Below are 12,845 nucleotides of genomic sequence, written 5' to 3'. Positions count from 1 at the left end.
AGGGCAAAGGTAGCGCCGGCGCCATTTTGGTTCCTGGCTCCCGACGTCACGCGTGCAGGAGATCGCTCCCGGACCCCCAGGGACTTTTGGCCAGCTTGGGGGGGCCTCCTGACCGATTTATCGCTCGTATGACATAGTGAGGGCAAAGGTAGCGCCAGCGCCATTTTGAAGATTGGCAATACGGCCCGCGTGCAGGAGGTCGCTCCCGGACCCACGCTGGACTTTTGGCAAGTCTTGTGGGGGTCAGGAGGCCCCCCCAAGCTGGCCAAATGTCCCTGGGGGTCCAGCGGGGGTCCGGGGGCGATCTCCGGCATGTGTGACGTCGGGAGCCAGGTACCAATATGGCGCCGGCGCTACCTTTGCCCTGTCACATAAGGGCAAAGGGCCAGCGGCGCCATTTCTCTTAACGCAGTCGTGGCCAGAGAGAGGGAGATCGCGCCGGGACCCCCCCACTGGACCCCAGGTAATTTAAAACATTTGGGGGGGGGATTCGGGAGGGTGGGGGAGGGATTTGTTTTTAAAGGTTCGGGGTGGGTTTTAGGGTTTTTTTGGTGTGCCGGTTTTCCCGCCCTCCCCCGATTTACGATTTTTAACGATTTTTTAAAAAAACTAACATGACGATCAGATTTCCCTCCCCCCCCCAGCCAAAATCGATCGTTAAGACGATCGATCACATGATTCACACCCCTAGTATTGATTCATTTAAAAAAATTATATTCTGCCTCATTCAATTATCTTGTTATGCTGGGTGGCTAATGATAAAACATAATGGGGCAGATTTTAAAAAAGTACGCAAGCACATACTTTTTTTGAGCACCCGGCGCAAACACGAGTACTCCGGATTTTAATAGATACGTGCGTAGCCACGCATATCTTTTAAAATCCGGGGTCGGCGCACACAAGGCTGCGCAAAATCGGTAGCCTACGCGTGCCGAGCCGCGCAGCTTGCCTCCGTTCCCTCCGAGGCCGCTCCGAAATCGGAGCAGCCTCGGAGGGAACTTTCTTTCTGGTGCCCCCCACCTTCCCTTTCCTTCCCCTATCTACCCCCCCCCCCCCCCCGGCCCTAACTATTCCCCCCCCAACCCTTTATTTCAAAAGTTACGCCTGCCCAAGGCAGGCGTAACTTGCGCGCACCGGGGTGGCTGCCGGCGCGCCATGTTCCGGTCCGGAGGCTGGTCCAGAGGCAGCGGCCATGCCCCCGGAATGTCCCTGGGCTGGAACCATGGCCACTGCCCCCAGAACGCCCCCGATGACGTGCCGGTCGCGTCATGTCCCGGTCACGCCCCCGACATGCCCGCAGGAAAGCCCTGGGGACTTATGCGCGTTACAGGGCTTTGCACGAGCCGGCAGCCTATGCAACATAGGCTTGGCATGCGCAGGGGGAGCTTGGGGCAGGTTTTCGGGGGTACGCGCGTATCTTATGCGCGTATCCCTTGAAAATCTGCCCCAATGTCATTTGACAGGTTTAAAAAACACAATGGGGCAGATTTTCAAAAGGCCCTGCGGTGCACGTAAAACCCCAGGACCCGTGTAATCCTGGGGCTTGAAAAAAGGGGTGGGGACTGGGTGGGGGTGGGGCCAGAGCCTCCAGGCACAGCAGCCATTTTGCCGCTGTGCCCAGGATCGCGGGCTGGCCATTGGCCAGTGTGCGCAACCTATGCCTGCCCGGAGGTAGACGCAACTTATAAAATAAAGGTTGGGGGGGGGGGGTTTAGGTAGGGCTGGGGGCGGGGTAGATAGGGGAAGGGAAGGGAAGGTGGGGGGGCGGAAGGAAAGTTCCCTCCGAGGCTGCTCCGATTTCGGAGCAGCCTTGGAGGGAACGGGGAAAGCCAGCAGGGCTCCCCAAGGGCTCGGTGCGTGCAAGGTGCACTATTGTGCACCCCCTTGCATGCGCCGACCCCGGATTTTATAACATGTGCGTGGCTGCATGCGCATGTTATAAAATCGGGCGTACATTTGTGCGCGCCAGGTTGCGCGCACAAATGTACGCCTGCACGTAGGTATTAAAATCTGGCCCAACACATTTACATAATGTATTAAAACAGTAAATTAATTTCAAGTTAAAATAATGTTCTAATACCTGCAGCTTCATATAGCTCCCCAGTGATATCAGATGTAATCAGTTCAACTGCACATCTGATATCAAGGTTTGTGAGAAAGCCTGTCTAGGTTTTCAATTTTATCCTAAATGTTCTTACATCTGTCTCTTCCTTAAATTCTAATGGAAGTGCATTCCTCCAGGTAGGGCTTGCAACAGAATATTCTTGCTTGCGAATCACCTACTACCTGATATCTTTATAAGATGGAATGGTTAGCAAATGCTTATTTGCAAAATTCATTGCCTGAGGTGGATGGTAAATTTGGAGGAGCTCCTTTAGATATGATGGACCTTCTTCTTATAGCACTTAAAGAGCATTAAGAGCTTAAACTGCACCTGAGGCAATAGGGAGCCAATGAAGGTCTTTCAAATATGGGGATTCTTGGTCCCCCCCTCTTCGGCATCCAGTAATTAATTGAACTGCAGCATTCTGAATTCATGCAAGGCATGCAGAAAGCATTTAGGAAGACCTACTTACAATGCAATGCAGTAATCTAGAGTTTTTCAAAGTTCCTGGGAGTTCCTGGGAGTTCCTGGGAATGGAGGGACTTTGTGTCGCTCGTTCTGGAGTGAGTAGTCAGCTATTTAACATGGTTCCATTAATAGCCAAATTAATAGAGAAAACAGTACAGAAACAGCTAGCCGAACACCTAGGCAATAATAACATACTGTACCCTTCACAACACGGCTTCCGTAAACACTACAGCACTGAGACATTACTTCTCTCACTAACTGACAACATCTTAAGAGGTTTTGATAACAGCAAACACTACATCCTTATAATGCTAGACTTATCCGCAGCCTTTGATACGGTAAACCACCAAACATTACTAGAAAGACTGAAAGAAATTGGATTATGTGACAGAATGATAAACTGGTTCAGATCATACCTCAGCAATAGATTATTCCAAGTCCAGATAAAAAACACTCTATCAGAAAAATTTAAACTTGAAACTGGAGTACCTCAGGGTTCAGCTTTGTCTGCCACCCTCTTTAACATATATATGCTGCCCCTATGCCATCTGCTGGCAGGCCTAGGGATAATACACTACATCTACGCAGACGACATTCAGTTAATTCTACCAATAGATGACACAATTGAAAAAACACTAGGACTAGCAAACATGTACCTAGACATAATAAAACAACTACTAACCCAAATGGAACTGGTTATTAACATTGACAAAACTGAATTCCTACACCTTGAAAGAAAACATACTGAAATTATTAAAACCCCAATAACTCTAAGAAATAACCAGAAAATAGAACTTGCCGAAAAAGTAAGAAATCTGGGAGTAATAATGGATTCAGAAATTAATCTAAAGCAACACATATCATTAAAAGTAAGGGAAGGATACGCAAAACTTATGATCCTAAAAAAATTGAAACCATTACTCACACCTGCCCACTTCAGAACAGTTTTACAAACTGTTTTTTCCAGCACTGCAATGCACTCTTACTAGGACTCCCCAGCACATCAATAAGACCACTCCAAATACTTCAAAATACTGCAGCCAGAATACTGATGGGAAAAAAAAGGAGGGACCATATAACTGAAACTTTAGCAGACTTACATTGGTTGCCAATCGAATACAGGATAAAATACAAGGCCTTATGCACCATACACAAACTAATATATGATAAAGAAGCAGACTGGCTAAACACAGCCCTACGAGTCCATGTCCCACAAAGAAACCTTCGCTCAGCTAACAAAGCACTACTAACAGTCCCTTCAGTAAAATCAGCAAAACTAACCCAAGTAAGAGAAAGGGCCCTATCACTGGAAGGGCCCAATCTATGGAACACAATGCCCACTGAAATCAGATTGCAGAGTGATATCAAATTTTTTAAGAAAACCTTAAAAACATGGCTCTTTAAACAAGCCTTTCCTAAAGAAACGGGAGGGTAGAGAGGTAGAGAGAAAACAAGTCAAAAGCGCAGTGGAGAATGAACAAAACAGTTTTTAAAAATGCATGTTAATATAACTATGAAGAGTAACTCAATAATACACCTGGACTTGACCATCACTACTCAAACATTGATTTTATTAATGAGTTTGTAACCGTACTTAATTGGCACCTGTTAGAATGTACGATAACCTATCTATACATACCTTATTTTGTGCCTGTTTGTAAACCGTTGCGATGGTACGTAACTTAGCGACGGTATAGAAAAGTTTTTAAATAAATAAATAAACATAGTAAAAAGATGGCAGATAAAAAATAGTCTGTCCAGTCTGCCCACTCCATGCAGGTTACCCCCACATAGAAATATTACACTGAAAGTTATCTCAGGTTATTCCATTTCATCATTTCCATCCTCTACCCATTGTGTTCATCCTTTGTTTTTTATTTATTTTATTTATACAATTCTTATACACCGTTGCACAGAAGCAAGTTCTATCTCTACGGTTTACAATAGACAATTTAAAAAACAACAATAAAAGAAAAAGGAAATAACAATACATCATAAAATTTCCAAAAAATAAAATTCATTAAAAACTTTTAAAATAAGGACTAAAATTAATATTAAAATTAGATAAGAACAGACTAAAAGGAGAGAATAGATCATATAAAAAACCTGGCTTATGCTTCAGTGACCGTTTCAAATGCCTGTTTAAAAAGCCAAGTTTTTAGATCTTTCCTGAATCTCTTCAAATTATGTTGTAGCCGTAATTCTTGTGGCAATTTGTTCCAGAGGGACGGACCTGCAATAGAAATCGCATGGTCCCTTACTTCGCTCAAGTGTGCGGACCTTACTGTTGGTACTGTCAGAAGGGCTTTATTGGCTGACCTGAGATTGCGCTGGGGGATATGTAATTTTATCGTAGAATTTTTTTTTTTTTAATTTTTAATTTATTGAATTTTATAACAACAACACAAAGATAACTTTGCTTTAGTAATACAGCAAAAGGTTAACACTTAAGAAATAAATTTCTTGCAATATATCTAATAAAAGGCAATATATTTCCTTTTACATTTTCTAAAGAAATATGCGGGAGAGAGAAGGAATACTAGAGGAGAAATTTAGTAAGAACAAAACAACTTAAAGAAAGGCTCTCTATTATTACCCTCTTTCAATCTTTATGCGGCTTCATTTATGATAGAGGCGTGGACTTCTTGGCGTTGATGAATTCCCTTAAATGTTCAGTATTATAAAACACATACACATTTCCTGAGTATCTAATTACACATCTAGCCAGATATCTCAACAGAAATTCTGCACCCAGTGTACGAACCTCTGGGCGCATTTTCAAGAAATCTTTCCTTCGTAACTGAGTTACTCTGGATAAATCAGGAAATATACGGACAAGTCCTCCCAAATAAGTAACATTTAAACATTTAAAGTAATATTTCATAATCAAAGCTTTATCATATTCTGAGTATAATGAAACAAACAAAACCAATCTTTCCTACTCTTAACATCTGTCTTAACTACAGCCTACATTATGCTCCTTAATTATTTTATTCTATGTTGTTATTCCCAGTTATTTGTATCCAAGTTCGAATCATCCTGTTTCTTGTAAGACAACTCCTTGTCATGGTTATTGTTTTGAATGTAAACCGACTTGATTAGTAATTCTGTTACTGGAAAATTGGTATATAAAAATGCTAAATAAATAAAATAAATAAATTTCCATTACTTCCAGACCTGAGCTTTCTAGATATTCAGACAGATTCTCAAAATCACCTGTAACCCCTATCGGGGATATCTGGATTTGGCTCTGTCTCTGTTTTAGAAAAAGAATTTTCTTTGGCGTTGGTATCATTTCTTCTGGGATCTTTTTTTTTTTTTTGAAAATATGTTTATTAACGTTTTCCATAGAAGGGATAATGAATATGCATAATAGAACAATAATGAATATGCATAATAGTACAATAGAGAGGTGCAATAGGCAGTATACAAGACATTACAACACCATATAGAGTCTCGTAGTATACCCTACTAAGAGAGACCCCCACTAACAGAAGTGATAATGAAAAACCCTCAGAACTATAACCTTCCTCTCACTTTTCCCGTCATTCATGTCCATTCCCCCCCTATCTCCCTCTTACCGTTCCCTCCCCCCCCCCCAAGAAGTGCACGGGGTCTACTCATTAGTAGTTAGATATTTGCAAGGCTCAGTTCACTAGTCCAAGACTGAATTGTCCAAAACACATCGCTGCAGTGTGGGGGATAATGAGGTCCAGTATTTGTTCCAAATCCCTTGACATTTGTCTTGAGCTCCTTGCGATTTTTCTTGCGCCGTCATACGATCAAAACGAAAGACTTTAAACAATCTATGCTTCCAAAAGTCCACGTGTGGAGCGTCCTTGGAAATCCATTCCTTAAGTATTGGTTGTAGCGCTACTAATAAAGCTTTTTGCAGAAATGTGCGATCATGCTTCGATAAATGGTCAGTTGATCCGGAAATAAGTCGCAATAAACATAGTTCCGGTATCCTCGGTAGCTCTGTCTGCAGGATGTGATCCAGCCAGTTCAGGACATCTTCCCAATACTTTGCTACTTTTATACACCCCCACAATGAATTAAACAATGTTCCTGGTTCTTGATTGCATTTTTGACATACATCATCGTCCCACAACGTAAATCGAAACCCACGAGCCCTAGACATATACATACATCTTAAGACTTTATAACCCATCTTCCGTAAAGCAATATTCTCCGTAGCCCCTACAATGTCTTGCAGAATCTGAGCTATATGCTGCACAGTTAAACTTATCCCCGCATGATATTCCCATTTACTTCGTATCTCAAGCAAGAGTGTCTGAGATGGAATCTCCCTCAGAGTTCGAGAGAAAACCGAGCATGAGTTTTTCCTCTTCCCCAGCTGGGTAAAGAACCCCCTCAGTTTTTGAAGTTGTAGCCCCAAACTACTGTCCGTTTTAAACTTAGTATTAAGATAGTGTCTCACCTGCAGATATGCATAAAAGTCCTTAGAATCTAAGGCATAGTTTTCTCGCAGGGCTTGGAAACTGTTCACATTCTCCTGAGTGTCATCCCAAAACTGGTTTGTTTTAATAAGACCCTTTTGTTCCCAATTATAGAAAATAATACTGGTCCTTCCTCCCTCAAATTGAGGGTTACCCCTTATGGTGACAAAGGGAGAAACAGTCCCTCCAATTTGCAACCTAGTTCTGCAGAGATATGCCCATGCCCGCCGACAAGATTGAATGAGAATGCTTTTTTTAACATGACTCGGGACTTCATCTGGGCAAATATGTAACAGATTTTCTGGGTAGAAAGGGGCTAGCCAATCTCTAATGAAGCCACACGGGGAGTATAGCGTCGTGCCTTGAAACCAGTCCTGCATATGCCGCAATAAACACGCCAGATTATAGTCCCTCCAATTGGGACATGCCAGCCCGCCCTGTAGATATGGATACATCAACGATCTCAGAGACACTCTTGCTCTCCTTCCCCCCCCCCCATATATACCCATTCAAAATCCGATGTATATGCTGCAAATCCTTTTTTGTCAACCAGATGGGTATGTTTTGCAAGACATATAACCAACGTGGTAACTCAAGCATCTTCACTAAATTTATTTTACCCATCAGTGACAAAGGTAGCTTGGTCCATACCCCTAGGCGGTGTTCCATGTGTTTGATGAGTGCACCTATATTCGCCCCCTTAAGCTGATCCACCGATCTTGTCAGTTGTATTCCTAAATATCTCATCGTCGCCCCAACCCATCGTAGAGGGAATACTCCGTCCCATTGGTCTTTCACCCCAGGTCCTATATCCATGGCCTCTGATTTTTCTACATTTATCTTTAGGCCAGCGAAGCTCCCAAACAGTTCCTGATGAGCTAATACATACCCTAGCAAGCGTTGTGGTGAGGTCAAAAAGACCAGAACATCGTCAGCAAATGCCGACACTTTAAATTCCAATGCACGTCCCCTATATCCCACTATCTGCCCATCCAATTCTATTTTTCTTAATAGAGGATCGATGGTAAGTATATACAACAGAGGCGACAATGGGCACCCTTGACGAGTTCCTCTATGTAAGTAGAAGTCTTGTGAGACATGTCCATTCGCCACAATTGCCGATTTTGTGTTGGTATATAACATTCTAATATTGTGCACTATGTCCCCCTGGATTCCATATCTATCCAGCACTGAGAAGAGATAGGCCCATAACACTCTATCGAATGCCTTTTCCGAGTCAAATCCTACTACCAGTACTGGTGTGTCCCTTGCAGCACACTCCTCTAAAGCGATCAGTAACTTCGTTAAATTTGAACTCACTGATCGTCCTTTTACAAAGCCAACCTGTGTTTTTGCAATGATAGATGGAAACACCTGGCCCAGCCTATCCGCCATTATTTTCGCAAATATTTTGGCCTCATAATTTAGGAGAGAGATGGGCCTGTAGGAAGCAGTGGACGCCAGGTCTTTACCAGGTTTCTCCAGAACTGTAATGTACGCTTTAGTAAAATCTTCCGGAAAGACCCCCCTCTGCTGAGCTGTTTCAAAAAATTTCAGGAGGTCCGGTGCTATTTGGTAGAGTAAGCTTTTATAATACTCTGCACAGAAGCCATCTGGGCCTGGTGTCTTCCCCCTTTTACTCGTTTTTATGATAGTAATAATTTACAGTAACTGTATGGGCTGATTCAGCTGAGCCAGCTGCTCCTGAGTAATCCGGGGGATGAGCAAATCCTTAAAGAAGGTAGCTTCCTGTTCACTACCGCCTGTTCTATCATCAGTGTACAATTTCATATAAAAGTCGCGAAACTCCGCACACACATCCGCCCCCTTCTGTATAGGTTGACCTTGCCTGTCTCTTAATTTTGCTATATAGGATTTCCCCCTGGCCGCCCTAGTTAAGGTAGCTAAAAGGCGACCTGCTTTATTGCCGTACCTAAAGAATTTGTGTTCCCCATACAACAGTGCTTCTTCAGCTTTACGGTGAAGCAGCTCATTCAAGAGATGTAAAATGGCATAGTATTCGTCTCTCGTTCGTGCATTATTTTGTGCCATCATCTGTGCTTTAGCCTCTTTGAGCTTCTCTTCTAGTTGCTTAATTTGTTTATGCATATTTTTAGCTCGTGCACTCATATATCCCAGTATTTCCCCCCGTATCACCGCCTTGCTCGCCTCTCAGAACAAAATTGGATCATCCTTATGTTGTCGATTATAGCTCTCATATGCCCTCCATTTCTCTTTTAGAAATGCCTGAAATTTTTTGTCCGCAGTCATATAACCGGGAAATTTCCATAGCGGAGGGCCCAAGTCTTCCCCCTGCACCTTGATCTCTAACCAAATAATTGCATGGTCGGAAATTTCTATGGGCCCGATCTCAGCCTTCAAGATCTGCGGGAACATGGTATCTGTAGTTAAAATATAGTCTATCCTGGAGAGCGTTGCATGCGCCCTCGAGACGTGCGTATAGTCTCGTTCTGTGGGGTGCAAGGTACGCCATATGTCCACAAGGTTCAATTCCTTAATGAGATAGTCCACCCCCTTACCAGGACCCCAGTCCCATCGGACTGCCACACTTGACGTGTCCATCGACGTGTCATGCACACAATTCAGATCTCCCATGAGGATGAGCTGCCCCTTTCCCACCACTAAGAGTTGAGCCGCCAAAGTCTGAAAGAAAGTATGCGTATAGGAATTCGGACCATATGCAGTGCAGATAGTATACTCCCTTCCTTTAATTTTTCCCACCAAGATGAGGCACCTGCCTTCCACATCCACTATTTGCTGCTGCAGCTCCAGCGGTATGTTTCTGTGGATCAAGATCGCAACCCCTGCTTTTTTGTTATATGCTGGTGCATAAAAGCATTGCCCTACCCAGGCCTTTTGCAGTTTCTTATTCTCCACCTCTGTTAATCTAGTTTCTTGTAGGCTAGCAATGGCCATCTTTTTCCTTAACAATGCACTCAATATTTTTTGCCTTTTTACAGGTGAACCTATCCCCCCCACATTCCAGGAGCCACATCTCATGGTAGTCATCTGAACATGACTAGCTTACCCTGTATGTAGCCCCTATCTGATCTCCATTCACCTCGGGGTCCCCCAGCCTGAACCCCCAGGTCTATTTCTACTTGCCTTGCAGTTTCCCTGTTAGTACACTCCGTGCGTTTTGCGGATACCCCAGTCCCCCCCTCCCTCCCCCCCTTTCCGTTTCCGTGACTTAGTGCCTCAGACCCCGGTTGCTCAAACCCACCCCTTATCCCCTCCCCCAGAAGAGCTCTAAGGCCCCTTGTACTCCTGGTCTCCCCCATCTTTTGGGGTCGAGGTCCGTTCTGTGTGCGCCCATGTGTTCCCCCTGCTTCTTTGGTTTTGGTTTTTTTTTTTTGGTTATATCTATAGCTCCAGCCTCGGTACCAAGGCACGCTAAAACCCTAGCAACATTAACAGCTCTGAACTTGTCAACCAGATAATAAACAACTCGAAAACTTATTTTTCCAATTATACAGCTCAGTCCAACTTATCTGTGTCCCAGATGCAATCTCCTGAGTCCATAAGCCATTCGTATATATAGAATGGCATCAGGCTGTGAAATAAAAAGCTGAGCACTGACTGTCTCTTCAGGTAGCTCCTCCTGCTGTGTTCCTCCATTCCTCCGCCGAGCTTGGTGTAGTAAATGAGTGAACTTTTCCATCCTTCCAGATCTTCAGAACCGATCCTGATATTTCAAGGCTCTAGCCTTCCTGAACGCTGTAAGGATCGCTGCTCTTTGGCCCCAGTCCAGAAACCGTGCAATAACCAGTCTAGGCCGTTGGTCCTGCTCCCGTCGTGGCCCCAGTCTGTGCACTCTTTCAATATTCAATTTTCCTGACAGTTCTGGGACTTGCAGCGCTACTGGCAGCCAATCCTCTAGAGTTTTCCGAAGGTCCCCCTCCAGCACCGATTCCGGAAGTCCCAATAATTTCAAATTATTTCGTCGGGACCTGTTTTCCAGGTCCTCTAGTTTCTCTTCCGTCGCCTTGCAAGCCTCCTCCAGCGCAGTTACCTTATTTGTGAGCGCCATATTGTCCTCCTCCACGAGCGCTATCCGGCCCTCTGCAATGTCTATTCTGCGGCCAATGTCCCTCAGAGACTCTTTTATCGCTGCTACATTTTCAGAAATCCCCTCGAATTTGTGGTCTAGCGCGGCCACTACAGCCGAGGTAAGTTTTTCAATGTCTCGGTCCTCTAGGGTCGAGGGTTCCGCAGCGGCCCCGGCGTCCGCCATCTTGTCTTCTCCTCCCGCCGGTTTCGCCTTATCTTTCTTCTGCGCTTTAGAGGTCATATTGAGCCGCGGATCTCCTTTACTGTTGTACCTTCAAATCCGCTGTGTTTTCCCCTTTCCTGTACGACTAGGATCGCTGCTGTACCGATCTACTTGGTCTCAGTTCGGGCGTTTGTTCGGGGGGGAACACACGGAGCTCAGGCAAGTACGTCTCACCCGGCTCACCGCATCACGTGACCCTCCACTCTTCTGGGATCTTTAAGATTTCCTTTAAATATCTTTTAAATGTAATTAATGGTAGTTCACCGACTACCTTAGGAAAAGTTCAAGACCCTTAAATTCAGTTGTCTTAGATAGTTCTCCACAGACTCAAGCCTACGCATTGAGACTGCTTGTTCTTTTAGAGATATTACACTTAGGGGTAGATTTTTTTAAAAAGCGTGTTCGCGTACTTTTGTTTGCGCACCAGGCGCAAACAAAAGTACGCTGGATTTTATAAGATACGCGCGTAGCCGCGCGTATCTTCTAAAATCCTGGATCGACGCGCGCAAGGCTGTCGATTTTGGGCAGCCGGCGCGCGCCAAGCCGCGCAGCCTGTCACCGTTCCCTCCGAGGCCGCTCCGAAATCGGAGCGGCCTCGGAGGGAACTCTCTTTCGCCCTCCCCTCACCTTCCCCTCCCTTCCTCTACCTAACCCACCCCCCCGGCCCTATCTAAACCCCCCCCTTACCTTTGTCCGTAGATTTACACCTGCGAGAAGCAGACGTAAATCTATGTGCGCCAGCGGACTGCTGGCGTGCCGTGCTCCGACCCGGGGGCTGGTCCAAAGGCCTGGACCACGCCCCCGGGCGGGCGCCACATCCCCGGTCCCGCCCCCCGAAACGCCGCACCCCGCCCCCGAAACACCACGTCATCGGGTTCCGCCCCCCCCCCGACACGCCCCCTTCCAAAAACCCCGGGACCTACGAGCGTCCCGGGGCTCTGCGCGCGCCGGCGGCCTATGGAAAATAGGCGTGCCAGCGCGCAAGGCCCTGCTCGCGTAAATCCGCCCGGTAGGAGCACTGGATGGCCGGCGCCATCTTGTGCTCCTACCATGTGACAGGGGCTGACCAATGGCACCGGTAGCCCCTGTGACATAGTAAGGGCAAAGGCTATCGGCGCCATTTTGAATACTGGCAGCCGACAGTCCAAGTGCAGGAGGTCGCTCCCAGACCCCCGCTGGACTTTTGGCAAGTCTTGTGGGGGTCAGGAGGGTCCCCCAAGACTTGCCAAAAGCCCCTGGTGGTCCAGCGGGGGTCCAGGAGCGATCTCCTGCACTCGGGCCGTCGGCTGCCAGTAATCAAAATGGCACCGGCCATCCAGTGCTCCTACCATGTGACAGGGTCCGGCCAATGGCACGGATACCCTGTCACATGGTAAGGGCAAAGGGCCATTGGTGCCATTTTGATTAGTGGCAGCCGACGGCCCGGGAGCGGGAGATCGCTCCAGGGACCCCAAATGAACCTCCAGGTACCTGTAAAATGTTTTTGGGGGGGTTGGGAGGGTTGGGGAAGCTAAGGTAT

This window comes from Rhinatrema bivittatum, chromosome 9 (genome assembly GCF_901001135.1).
Source record: "Rhinatrema bivittatum chromosome 9, aRhiBiv1.1, whole genome shotgun sequence".
Taxonomy (NCBI): Eukaryota; Metazoa; Chordata; class Amphibia; order Gymnophiona; family Rhinatrematidae; genus Rhinatrema; species Rhinatrema bivittatum.
This window is presented reverse-complemented; position numbering follows the sequence as displayed.